We start from the raw sequence: 14362 nt of genomic DNA on the forward strand, positions 1-14362 counted from the left end.
GCCTTTTGATAGGGACTTTGTTAATTATCTTTTGAAAAGCAGGTTGTCAAATAATACAGTACATTTTACACCACATTGCAATTCCTATTACGGAGTGCTATTTTTGCCACTTTCTGTTGGGTTTATACCAAAACGGCATTATAATAAGGGTTTTGGTATGTTAACTTGATTTAATCTAATACTCGCACAAGAATAGTATAAAATGGTGTTTTTAATCGACGTCCGCATTGACTAAAATCGCTTGCCTATTTATGGTGAAAGAACCCAAATTCCCTTTAATGAAATCAACCCCCCCCCCCTTCGATCACCTCTCCCCTTCACCCCCTCCTAGCCCCTTGGTTTGTGCCATTGTCTTGACCCGCACAAAACCGTCGACCACCCTCCCTTCAAAAGAAACGCCTTGGCCTTGAGTCTTGCAAAACCGCCGACCACCCTTGGTGTTGCGCGGCGGAAGAAAGAGAAGCAATTGTGAAGGAGGAGGGAGAAACGGAGAAGCAGGGCAGAGGAAAAGCGTGTTTTGCAAAGGAGAAGGTACGATTTTTAGTTATTATTATTTTTTAAACAGAGTCGTGCAGCTTTTGCGGCGTGGACCATGGCAAGCCGCACAGTTGTTGCGGCATGGACTATAATAGCTCGTATTTTTCTGAATTTATAAATATATTTTAATGTATTTATAAAGTGTTTTACGATTTTCAGAATTTAAATTGCATTTAATATGTATTTAAATGTGGTTTTAATTAAATAAAATATTTATTATTTTTATTTGATTCCGAAATAAATTAAACGAATTTATTATTTTATTATTTAAGTCGGGAATTTATTGGGTCGTATTTCAAAACTATTTAAATTAAATTCCGAGCCCAATCCCAATTCAGTTGGTGAACCCAACAAAGCTTTTAAGTATTTAATTCTCATAAATTTTTGGATGTACCCGTGTACAGCCAGAGCTGGTTGTACCCCATCCAAAACGACGCCGTTTTGTGTTGTTTAAAATGAACATTAATATACTGGTATAAAAATGAACATTTATCATTTTGGAAATGAACATTTATTTATTTATTTGGAAATGAACATTTACTATTTTGGAAATGAACATTGACTATTTAGAAATGAACATTTATTTATTTGGAAATGAACATTTATTTACTCTTTCAAAGATGAACATTTATCTAATTATTTGGAAATCTTCATTTGTTCAACTAATTTAGAAATGAATATTATTGATTGTGGTATGAGTATTTACTAATTTTCAAATGAACGTAGTTAATGTATTACTATGTTATTACATTGAGCATTATATTTACATATAAGGTGCAATGAAATCATGTCAAACAACATATTTTACCAAAAAATGAACATTTTAGCCATTGCCTATGTAAAATTGTAGTTGAATTACAAGATGTTGGTACAAATCATCCTCTTATTTTTCTATATCTTCAATCTTGAATCTTGCTTTTGATGTAGTCTTGAGTTCTCATACTTCTGAATGTGTCTATGAAGTGTGATTTGAACACAATATTTGACCTTCATGGTTTCAATTTCCTCATTGTTGTAGGCTGAAAATGAAAAAAGTAAGTAATTTAATATGATGATCACAACTAAATGAACATTTACTGATTTGAAAATGATGAGCATGCAAAATGTTTAAATGATAATATACAAGAATAATCAATGTGGATTAAAAAAATATATATATAAAATGTGCTTATACTTGATCGAACATTCAACATCTTATAAATGTACATGCTTAAAATGAATTTTAACATGTTGAAACTGTTATCATATAAATCAAGCACAATTAACATCATAACCATTTTATAAATGAACATAACACTTCCTCAAAATGAATATACACAATTTATATATGTATTATTTACTAAAGTCAATATGAAAATGTGTTTTTGAAAAAGAGAGAACTTATAAAAAAAATGAACTTAAATAGTTATACATTGAACATCATACCTCTTACTTTTTCATAATTTGAACATAAAAATTTATGATAATGAACATTTTATTATCAGAAAATAAACATTTTATTATCCCAAAATGAACATTTTATTATCCGAAAATGAACATTTTATTATCAGAAAATGAACATTTTTAAGTTCCACAACTTAATCAAGTTAACCATGATAAGTTTATTCTTTATAATAAGTAGATGTGAACATCATAATTTTGGGAAAATGAACATCACACCTCTTACTTTTTAATAATTTGAACATAATTTTTTTTGATAATGGAACATTTTATTCTCAAAAAATGAACATTATTAATTAAGTTGCATTACTTAGTCAACAAACACAATTTTAATCTTAATAAATAAGAATATATATAAGCATTTGAATATTACAAAATGAACATAATCATGCATTCGATCATATATATGAACCTCGAAAAAATATAGATCTAAACAATAAACAACATTCTAAATCTTTTTGGGGAAAAGAAGTTGGCAAGAAAATTGAGATGTCAACCAGATTTTATTTTAAATCACTTACATATTAACAAAATCAATTTTAAGAAAAATAAAATATTATACACAACAAAATGAACATTTTATTCTCATAATATGAACATTATAAAGTCCCATAACTTAATAAATAATTACGTATATAATCTTCATAATAAAATGATATAAACATCAGAATCTTACAAAATGAACATAACTATATATAAATATGAACATTTTGAAAAATCTAGATCTGAACATAAAAATTTCTAGATCCGATTTTTTAAGAAATTTTGCAAGAAAATGGAGAGAGAATATGGAGATTCAACCAGAAAATTTCTAAATCACATAAAAATTGATGTGCGCACAAATGTATAACATAAAAGGAAAAATCTTTTGAGTTATCAAAGACATGCTTCTAATCAACATGTCAATTCAATCAAAAATCACAAAAAAATAAGGAAATTAACATCAAAAAAAGGAGAAAAGAAGTTTACGCTAGTGGCAACGACTTCGTTGTCGTGAATGATAAGGGCGGCGCAAACGCAAGCGGATTTTCCGATTGACATTGTTACTTGAGAAATAAAAATCACGTAAAAATGAGGAGAGAGAAACTTTTGGGGAGAGAGAAATTGAGGAGAGAGAAACTTTGAGGAGAGAGAAAACAAAAATGAGAGATTTCTGGTTTTTGAAAAATTTATATGCAATTTTTTTTAAAGAAAGCACATGCCTATATAGCTTTTTTATTTTGTTTAGGAGGGGGTACACCAATAGATGACTATACCCTGGTATAGCCATTAGAGATATTTTAATTCTAACTTAAAACCCAAGTTCTAAGCCCAATGCAAAACCCTAACCTAAGCCCACTAGGGATTAGGAACCTATAAATATAATCCCTCCCTTCACTTGATCCCCTCAAAATTTCAGAAATTACTCTCTCTCTCTCTCTCTCTCTCTCTCTCTCTCTCTCTCTCTCTCTCTCTCTCTCTCTCTCTCTCTCTCCTCTCGCCCCTTACCTTCGGCCGCAAGCAAGCAAGCATCGCGTGTCTTGATCGCTTCCCAGCCCTCGCCTTCCTTCGTGCATTACCCGCAGGCTCGGCCCTAGGCATAGGCGGGGAGTGCGACCGCCTAGGGCCCAAGGCCGGGAGGGGGCCCAAATTACTTACTGGTCTACTAACTGGTTTGCACATAGATTATACAATGCAAAATTATCACCGTCAAGTGAAGTGGTGTAGTGGCTTCTGTCAATCAACCAAATGTATACTCGGGTTCTAGCATCATCGCGGGTTCAAACCTGCTTTCGTTATTATTTTTTTTTTTAAATCTTTCCTCTTTAATTTCTTTGCTTTTTTTTTTTATAGAAATTTCTTGTATTTCTCATGCTTAAGATAAAATGTGTTATATATAATTTATTCCCAATTATTAATCTTAATAACAAAAAATATCAAAATATATAAGTAATAAATACTACATTTGAATATAATATTGCAATTATATTGTGATAATAGAAGAGATCAAGAGACATAGACCGTATGAAAGTAAATTGAATGTAAAAATAAAGTAAGTTTTGTATTACGGAGTATAGCATATTTTTTGTAATTAGTACTTCCAATTATTTAGTTGATTCACGTAATTAACCATAGTACGAAGTATATATGTTATTAAAAAAATAAATTATAATTTTAAAAGAGGGACCTTCTTTTCTTTTTTTCGCCTAGGGCCCACAAAATGTCAGGACTGGGCCTGATTGCCCGCGCAACACCCGCACACTCCGTGTGCTGCTGCTGCCTGCCTCTCGCACTCGCCCTCGCATCTCTTGCTCCTGCCCAGCTCGCACACACGTGCACATTGATGTGCGCTACTGTTGTGTTGTGTCGAGCAAGCCCGACGCCCCTGCTCTCCCAGCGCTGTCGTGTGCCTTACGCGTTGTGCTGCACGAGGCCCATGTGCTCGTGCGCCCCTGCCGAGTGCCCTGCTGCTTTGTGCTCGCTGCCCACACGCAACACAATTCGTGTTGTGTGGGTTGTTGTTGTTGTTGATCGATTTCCATACTACGTATAATTTTAACCCTTTTTCTAAATTCATTTTTTAAATTATTAAATTATTATTATTGTTTTGGATTATTTAAATTGTTGGGAACGGTTATGAACACCGTATTTTAATTTTTTCGTATTTGAATTGATGAGATTGATTTTAATTATACGAACTATTATTTTCGGATTTAGTAATTTATTCAAGTGTCAATTTTTATGGTCAAAACATGGTTTTATTGATGACCTATTGATAGGATTTTAATTACAACTGCTTAGGCGATTGATTCACATAATTTAATGACAATTTAAATTATGTGAATCAAATCAAATTTTCATATTTATTATAAATCTTTAAAGTGTTGATTTTTAATGATTTTAAGGTCAAAAAGTCGATGTTTTTATACTAGGACTTGAGTTGACTATTTGAGACTATCAATTTAATGAATAACGATTAATTTCTAATTAAAACAAAGGTTTTAGAATCTTAAATAGTTGCTGAAAATTTAGTAAACATGGATAATAATTAAGTTTCTCCATTGTGTTTGTAGGAGTTGATTTCTAGCTTTGAGTCGTGATTCGCACAGTGGCCCCCGTACTTAGGAATTCCGGGTACGTACATGACTAGGGTGACCACCTATTCCACGAGGATTATATGATGGGTATTGATTGTGAATCATGTGAACTTAAAGTGTTGAGATTCATGTTTGATGTGTGAACAAGCATGTTGTGAATTATTATTGAATCTATGAATTCTATGTGAACAATCATGTTATGGACTTTTATAATGGTTGAATTATGTCAAGCATGTTGTTCGAATTGATATGCATGTATGAGTGTTTCTGTTGACCCTAAAGTTTTGATGATGACAAAGCAAACTCCTGACAATTGGTTAAGTTATGTTGCATAATAGGTTCCGAGATCCTTAGAGGGATAATGCTAAGTTAAGGAGATCCTGAGTTGGATAAACTAAGCAACGTGGAATATAAGCAAGTAATTGACCCATGTCAGACACTACATTGAAGAAATAATCATTAAGCAAGGCGAGATCCTTAGGCGAGTTCCTAAGGCGAGATCCTCATATATTATGTGGATCCTCGATGTTCCAGAGAAGGAACAAATTGGGAAGTTTTCGAGTGAAGCTTCTAAAGGTGCAACATGAAGACTACAACATATGAGTTTGTGTTTAGGATTTATGTAAGTATTTAATATTGTTTATACGTAATTTGGAACGAAAGGAACCTAAGTATTTTGGTACGTTTTAAATGAAATATGTTAACTGTAATTATAAAAGAGTTTTAACTTGGAAAATCTTTTTAATAAATAAAATGAATTTAATTAATAAATGAAACATAGGATTCTGATTTATTATCCTTGTTTCTCAAGTAAAAGATTTTCCATGTTCCTTGAAACTCTCCCCACGTATTTCTGTTTAACGTACATTTAGTGTTTTGATTTGGTCTCCCTTGTTTCTCTCCAACTATGTCCATGTTACTGAGCAGTAACTGTTAGTGGGTAGTTGAGGAGAACATGGGTACCCAACCCTAAGTAAAACTCTCCTATAAAAGGAGAAGAGTTTTGGCTTTTCAAAACACAACTGATTTCTACAAAATCTATCTTAAAGAGCTTAAACGTTTTAAAAGAATCAGTTGGCAAAATAGAGTGTTCCTTGAGTTCCTTATTATTATAAGCTTTATTACGTACTAGAATCTATCTATCATATTGTATTTTGGGTTTAAGGATTGAGTGATCCTTGAGTGACTTAGAGTTAAGTCAAAGAGAGAAAGAGCGACTAAGAGTTTAGTCAAAGAGAGAAACAGCGACTTAGAGTTAAGTCAAAGAGAAAAGGAGCGACTTAGAGTTAAGTCAGAGAGAGAAAGAGTAGCACAGTAATCGAAGGGGATTGCTGTGGGGAACTCGTGTTCGAGAGGAACTCGAGTTAAAGAGTGTATTTGTAATAGAGTTATTGCATTAATACAAAAGAGTAGTGAGGTTCTTCTTGATTAGGGTCAAGAAGGTTCCTCCGTTTTATATCTTTCTTCGCTCATTGTTCTTAGTCTCTTTATTGTTTAAATTCCGCAAGAAACTTACTCAAGTTCCCAAGAAACAATTCACCCCCCCTCTTGTCAAGTGTTCCTACTGAACTATCAGTTTCGCATGCAAGTTATTATGATTATGCTATTATACGGGATGTCTAGCATACTTTGAGCCTATTGGATTTTCCTCAGTGCATCGTTTATTCTACCGCAGAGTAGAATACATTTAAGAAGTTTATGTGAATTGAACTAAGGACTATTCGTGCTAAGGGCACACCCCGCTTGTTAACTGGAAATGCCGGGTTATCTCAACAGTGTTTTGAGAAGGAACAATTGGAGTAAATGCACTTGAGTCCTATGTTTTATCGCAAGTCCTAAAGTAGTAAAATGAAGTGTCATTGTTTAATTGTTTGCATGTTATGTTTATGTGGAGTCTTGAGTCGCCTTGAACATAACATACTAATTAACATAAAGTGTAACCCGAATAAGCTTCAAAACTCTTGGAACGTATATACCTTGAGTATGAACAATGGGGGGAGTCGCGTCGGAGAAATTCGTAGTCCTTGAATGATACAAGACGTTGTTTCATTCTTTTGGTTTTATCGCCTGTAATGCGCAGGAATTCCGTCGGTATGATCCGACTGTCCTAGAAAGCCTGACCTTAATTATTTGGTGATTGGTTGGATCCCAACACCCTCAGTTTCCCTCAGTGGTTTTTGTTATTATATTTTACCCGTTCGAAGCTAATTCTTATTAATCTGTGAGTCAAGAGTCGTGTCAAGTATCGAGTCTGTCTACATGATTAATTGTTTAATAAATGGCTTTTGCATGTGGATTATTATATTGTTGAGTGAAGCATGTTAGACTAGGATTTCATTCTAGCTTGTTCGTACTCAGCTTTCGCTGACTTCGTGCTTCATGTCTTTCGGTCATGGCCTTCGCCTCAATGACCCTATGATGATCCATCATTGCACTTGCGTTGTTGGGGAGTAGTTTTCAACAAGCAGGTTCGTAGAGATAACTTGCGGGAGAAGTTATCATGGGAATTGTGTTGAGAGACTCTTTATTCTTCCGTATTTATAAACTCTATTTTGATTTCTAGTTATGACTACTATTATTACTTAAAGTATAGTTAATGGGTTTTAAACTATTTAATGCTTTGGTTTTTGGGCCGTAATGGTTCCAGTTTGTTAAGTGACCATTAACTATTTAATGTGTTTTGAAAGTTAGTTATTTCTGCTACGTAATTCTGGTAAATAGCCTTAGCCGTTATCCCAGTGGCGGTAATATCTTTGTAATCCTTTTATATTAGTCGGGAATTTTTTTTATAAATATAAGGAATTATCAGGGTGTTACATGGACCATGGAGAGCCGCACAAGATCTGTTGCCGAGCCATGGTTTCCTCCGCAAAAATCGTGAAGTTCTTCTTTGGCCACGACACAAACACTTTATGGCCGTGAGTTTGATTTGTTTTAATTTTTTTTGTTTTTTCTGAAATTATGAAAATAGTTCTGATTGTATTTCTATTTATTAAATTTTGAGATATTTTTTATTATTTGAAAATTTAATTACTTTAAACATGTGTGTAGATTTTAATAACGTTTATTTGTGCGGCAGTGAAACTCATAAATAATTTGAAAAAAATAACTTTAGAAAAACAAAAGAAAATTATTTTCAGAAATATGCAAAAAAAATTAAAAGAAATTGGTGCAAATAAATAAAAAAAAGACTTTTTTAAAAAATTACGAAATGCATAAATAATTATTTTTAAAATTCAGAAAAAGAAAATAAAAAAACTTCAGAAATATGCAAATAAATTAAATGTAATACCCCGAAATTTTAAAACTAGATTTATTATGCTTAATAATTTTTATTGGCTTAAAATCGTTTTAAATTTTAATTCCAAACGTTAATTTAGTTAACAAAGATTTTATTTAATCCGAAAAAAAAGAAGTTAATTATTTTAACGATAAAATATTTTTTCAAGTTTTATAATTCAATTTATGATTTAAATTATACTTATTTTCGAATTTTCTTAAGTTTAATTAGAGAGTAAAATTCTGAAGATTTTCCTAAAAATCCACAATTACCAAGATATCCTTATTCTCCTAATTAAGTAAGACAAAATCAGTTGTTTTCTTCCTTCCTTCCTTCTTCTTCACGCAGCTTTTTGCTCATGGAAGTCAAAATTTGCTTTACACATGTCTCAAACATTCTTCAAATTAATCCACGTATCTCTCCTTAGATCCCTTAGTCATCAGAATTACAGGTTTCTCTTCACATTTGTCACCTTAAACAATCTCAATTGAGATCATACCTTACGTCAATGAACATCAATTCATCTATAAATAGCTCACCCAACTAGGCAGAAATGGAGACAATCAAACTCAAAATCGTCAATTACAATCAGCTTCAATTTCAATTTCAATTTCAATTTCACCATTAAAAACCATGAATTTTCCCACCTCCCTTGTTCCTGTTTCAGGCCACCACCACCGTGACCACCTTGACCACCACGGCCAACCACCCAGCCTCACCGCCGGGCTGTTTCAGTCAACCACCACCACCGCAAATTCCTCCCTGTTCCTTCGACCAAAACCGGCCCGCAGTGTCGCGTTTCCCCACCCCTTTTTTTTCTCTTCCGCGCCACCCAGTGCTGCACCACCACTCCGCAACCACCTCCGACGCCTCCCCAACCCATCCCCATCCACAGTGACCGTGAACCACCCTTTCCCCGCCCAGAATTGATCGGAAAATACCCCTCGAGCATCCCCTGCTTTCCCCTCCTTTGATTCGACTTTTCTCTCTCCACCATGCCCAGCCATCCAGCCGCCGTGTCTACGGCTTCTTCTTCTTCTATGCCGCTGCGCCGCCCAAAGCCCCGACCACCCCCATCCCCTCTCCTCTCTTTCCTCTATTTCAATTTCCCCCTCCCCTGTTTCCCCTGTTCTTCGTGCCCATGTTCCAAAAAAAAAAGATGAGTTTAAATATTTGAACGTTCCTTGTTGTTGCTCAAGCTAAGCCCAAAACTCTTAGGCCCAAACACCTCTATAAATCGAACTCGGAGCTCGGGACGAACGAACCAAGGAAAAAGGCTTAGCAAATCGTGGAGTTGAGGTAACGGTTATTGCTAGTACCCGCAGTCCCTTCGAAATGTATTTATGAATGATGTTATGAATGATTGATGTTTTATAATGATGTTTTATGATTTGCGATATTATAAGTATGATTTGATTGAATTGTTTTATGATTATGCAACTTTATGCAAAGTATCGATTTAATGAATTATTATTCCTGAAACAATAATCTTATGAAATAACGAGATTTAATGGCTTTATTGAACTATCCTGATTGAATGAGTTTTTCCCGATTAATGTTCTATTAAAAGAAATGTAAACATGATAAATGAAAGTGTAAGAACTGGTCAAGTTCCCCTGATATGGAGCCTAGGCTCCCCCTGATAAGAAGCACTGGCTTCCCCTGATATGGAACCAAGGTTCCCCCTGATAAGAAGCACTGGCTTCCCCTGATATGGAACCAAGGTTCCCCCTGATAAGAAGCATTGACTTCCCCTGTTATGGAGCACTGGCTCCCCCTGTTATGAAGCACTGGCTTCCCCTGTTCGTAGGAGACGTCCTACCATGTTTTCCCTGTAAAGTCCTGACGACCAGAATAATACTGTTAAAAAGGAAAAAGATTAAAGAAATAATGTTCCTGAAATGATGTACCTGAAATGATGTTTCTGAAATGAGGTTTCTAAAATTATGTTTCTGAAATGATGATGCTTCTGAAATGATGATTTATTAAATGTTTTACTATATTCTATTCTCCCTGTTTATTAAATAAAATGAATTGAAATGATGTTACGATGTTAGGGTAACTCGTTACTGAGTCTTCGGCTCACCGTTTTGTTTTCCGTTTTAGGTACTGCTGGGAACCACGGAAACGAGTAATGGCGAGGATTTCACTATTACAAAGTTCACCTAAGTTAATGATAAGTTGTAACAAGTTTAAGTAAAGATTATTGATTAAGTTACGTACTTTTATTAAGGAATTAAAAAGGATTATTATGTTAATTTTGGAGTTTAATAGCTTATGATTGATGGTTGCCTTGTAATTCCCAATAGGGAGTTACGGCTGTAATGTCCCGACCGAATTAAGTTAATTCCACTGCTAAGTATTCCTTAATAATTGAATTATAGGTCGGGGTGTTACAATTTGGTATTCAGAGCCAAGGTTCTGGACCATAAGTGCTAAACCTTACGGGTTTTGCACGAAATAGAATTCATTAGGCTTTAAGAAAAGAGTTTTAGAGAATAAGTTAAAAAGAATATGTTAAAATCAAGTCAAGTTAAAATGAAATGAGTGAGAGCGTAGGAACGCACGGGATAAAAGGAATTTAATTCTTCTGTTATTTATGTTTTTCTTGATTGAATATGTTATGCAAAATATCGACTATCGAGGTTACTAACGATGCCACGAACGAAACTCACAAGCGCAACATTCACGATGGCGCCAACGCTAATATTATTTTAATTCTGCTCTCTCTCGCTTTGGATCTGAACTTCCCTTGTTTTCATGTTTATCATGTCATGTTATGAGTTTCCTACCCTAGACAGACTAGGAAAAGTTTAAGCATTACTGATTTCTTGGAAGAAGTTAAGTTAAGCACGGTTCTAACTCAAAGATTTTGTGGATACGAATTGTTTGAGGAATTTTTATGGTTATGAAATCTTTAAGGATAGTATAAATGTTAAGAGCACCAAGCGAGCATAAGGTTGTATTCCATGAGTGGTTGATCACTAATTAAGTTAAGATTATTCGAAGTTTAAAGTGTTAAAGTTATGAATAAAAGTGATTCTTGGGTTACCTTTCCGATGAATGTTTTGGTGTTTATAAGTACACAAGTCTAGTATCTGAAAAAGGATTGATATGCCTCTATTAAGGAAGCTAAGAAGTTATACATGAATGTTATGAACCCCATAAGTTATGGTAAAAGACCCGTTTGAGTTGAAACATGAATAAGATCTTGAGGATTTTATCAAAAGGAGTTATCAAGAATTAGTTATCAAAAAGGTTGAATGATAGAGTATCGAAAGAGCATGAGTTTGTATTTCGTAAGTGGCAAATCAACAAATAGATCGAGGTTTAAAGCATTGAAGTTATGATTGAAATCGATTCTTAGTTTACTTTTTTGCATCATTTGTAGGGTTTATTTTTATGTATTTATTTGAAAGAATGCTTGGTAATCTCCATAAAGAAAGCTAAGCGAGGAAATTTAAGGTTTTGCAAAATGTTATGTGGAAAACATGATTTATGGTGATCGAAAAGATGAAATTGAGTTTGCATATAAAGCTTTGAGGATCTTACCACAATAAGTTATCGAAAGTTAGTCTGTCTATCAGGTTGATGATATCAATGAATGTTATGAAGTTCAAAAAGAATTATGAATGATTGAGGAATGCAATGGAGTTAAGAAAAGAAATCGACAACATGACCTGTCTGCAAAACTAGGTAGTCTGAACTAAGTTTTCTGGGAGCTAGAATGTTTCTTATAAAGGCACTCTTGATGGTTTAGCATTATCCGCCAAAATCCAAGGGTTGTCGACTTAAGATAATAAGAATAAGTAGCGAATGTCGTACGTCTACGATATATTTCCTGTCACGTGAATGGACGCGAACCCCTGCAACGAACGTAGTCAACAAAGTTGTTTGACGCATAAGAAAATATCGAAGATCGAAATCAAAACGAATCGAATAACGAAAGTCAACGACAAGAATTCCTGTAGCAAAGAAGGCAAGAGCAAACGAAAACGCGATATCTCCAAATAGTCGCCTGAGAATGATATAATGTATGAATCATGATGTTTATGTAAACGTGTTATGAATCAACCATGCTCATGTATTAGATCAAATGATTAGGAATGTTATGCTTATGTTGAATATGAAATTTTCAATTTATGAACTATGTCTATATGATATGGATAATGTTTATGCTGACATGATTATATTGGTAATCTAATTGTTATACATGGAAGTCGCCTCCGATGGAAGTTCTCCTGAGCTCAGAGTACGAGATTGATATAATAAATGACTTTTACAAATTATTCGAGTATTGAAATTGGTTGATAAATATTTGTTTTCACTACATATACTTATATTTTCAGAATTATAATTTAATTTGCATTAAAAGTTACTGTTTTCGGTAGAAAATATTTTCAAACAAGATATCAAAAAGTAAAATGGAGCCTAGTCTAAGCTAACAAGTTTGCCCCTTTTATGTTCTTTGCTCCTCGATCCTATTTTATGAAGTAAAGTAGAGATACGAAAGACGATGGCGGAATGTAATTGACCTTAATGACGATTAAGGATTAATATATAATTTTGCCCCTTTTGTATCTTTACTCTTCGATTCTAGGTCTCGAGTTGAAGCGGATTCCTAAAAGATGATGGAGGAATGAAGGCAAGACATTGTCAGAATTGTAATACCCCGAATTTTTAAAACTCGATTTATTATGCTTAATAATTTTTATTGGCTTCAAATCGTTTTAAATTTTAATTCCAAACGTTAATTTAGTTAACAATGATTTTATTTAATCCGAAAAAAAAGAAGTTAATTATTTTAACGATAAAATATTTCTTCAAGTTTTATAATTCAATTTATTATTTAAATTATACTTATTTTCGAATTTTCTTAAGTTTAATTAGAGAGTAAAATTCTGAAGATTTTCCTAACAATCCAAAATTACCAAGATATCATTATTCTCCTAATTAAGTAAGACAAAATCAGTTGTTTTCTTCCTTCCTTCCTTCTTCTTCACGCAGCTTTTTGCTCATGGAAGTCAAAATTTGCTTTACACATGTCTCAAACATTCTTCAAATTAATCCACGTATCTCTCCTTAGATCCCTTAGTCATCAGAATTACAGGTTTCTCTTCACATTTGTCACCTTAAACAATCTCAATTGAGATCATACCTTACGTCAATGAACATCAATTCATCTATAAATAGCTCACCCAACTAGGCAGAAATGGAGACAATCAAACTCAAAATCGTCAATTACAATCAGCTTCAATTTCAATTTCAATTTCAATTTCACCATTAAAAACCATGAATTTTCCCACCTCCCTTGTTCCTGTTTCAAGCCACCACCACCGTGACCACCTTGACCACCACGGCCAACCACCCAGCCTCACCGCCGGGCTGTTTCAGTCAACCACCACCACCGCAAATTCCTCCCTGTTCCTTCGACCAAAACCGGCCCGCAGTGCCGCGTTTCCCCACCCCTTTTCGTTTCTCTTCCACGCCACCCAGTGCTGCACCACCACTCCGCAACCACCTCCGACGCCTCCCCAACCCATCCCCATCCACAGTGACCGTGAACCACCCCTTCCCCGCCCAGAATTGATCGGAAAATACCCCTCGAGCATCCCCTGCTTTCCCCTCCTTTGATTCGACTTTTCTCTCTCCACCGTGCCCAGCCATCCAGCCGCCGTGTCTACAGCTTCTTCTTCTTCTGTGCCGCTGCGCCGCCCAAAGCCCCGACCACCCCCATCCCCTCTCCTCTCTTTCCTCTATTTCAATTTCCCCCTCCCCTGTTTCCCCTGTTCTTCGTGCCCAGGTTCCATAAAAAAAAAAGATGAGTTTCAATATTTGAACGTTCCTTGTTGTTGCTCAAGCTAAGCCCAAAACTCTTAGGCCCAAACACCTCTATAAATCAAACTCGGAGCTCGAGACGAACGAACCAAGGAAAAAGGCTTAGCAAATCGTGGAATTGAGGTAACGGTTATTGCTAGTACCCGCAGTCCCTTCGAAATGTATTTATGAATGATGTTATGAATGATTG

This window comes from Spinacia oleracea, chromosome 4 (assembly GCF_020520425.1).
Source record: "Spinacia oleracea cultivar Varoflay chromosome 4, BTI_SOV_V1, whole genome shotgun sequence".
Lineage (NCBI taxonomy): Eukaryota > Viridiplantae > Streptophyta > Magnoliopsida > Caryophyllales > Amaranthaceae > Spinacia > Spinacia oleracea.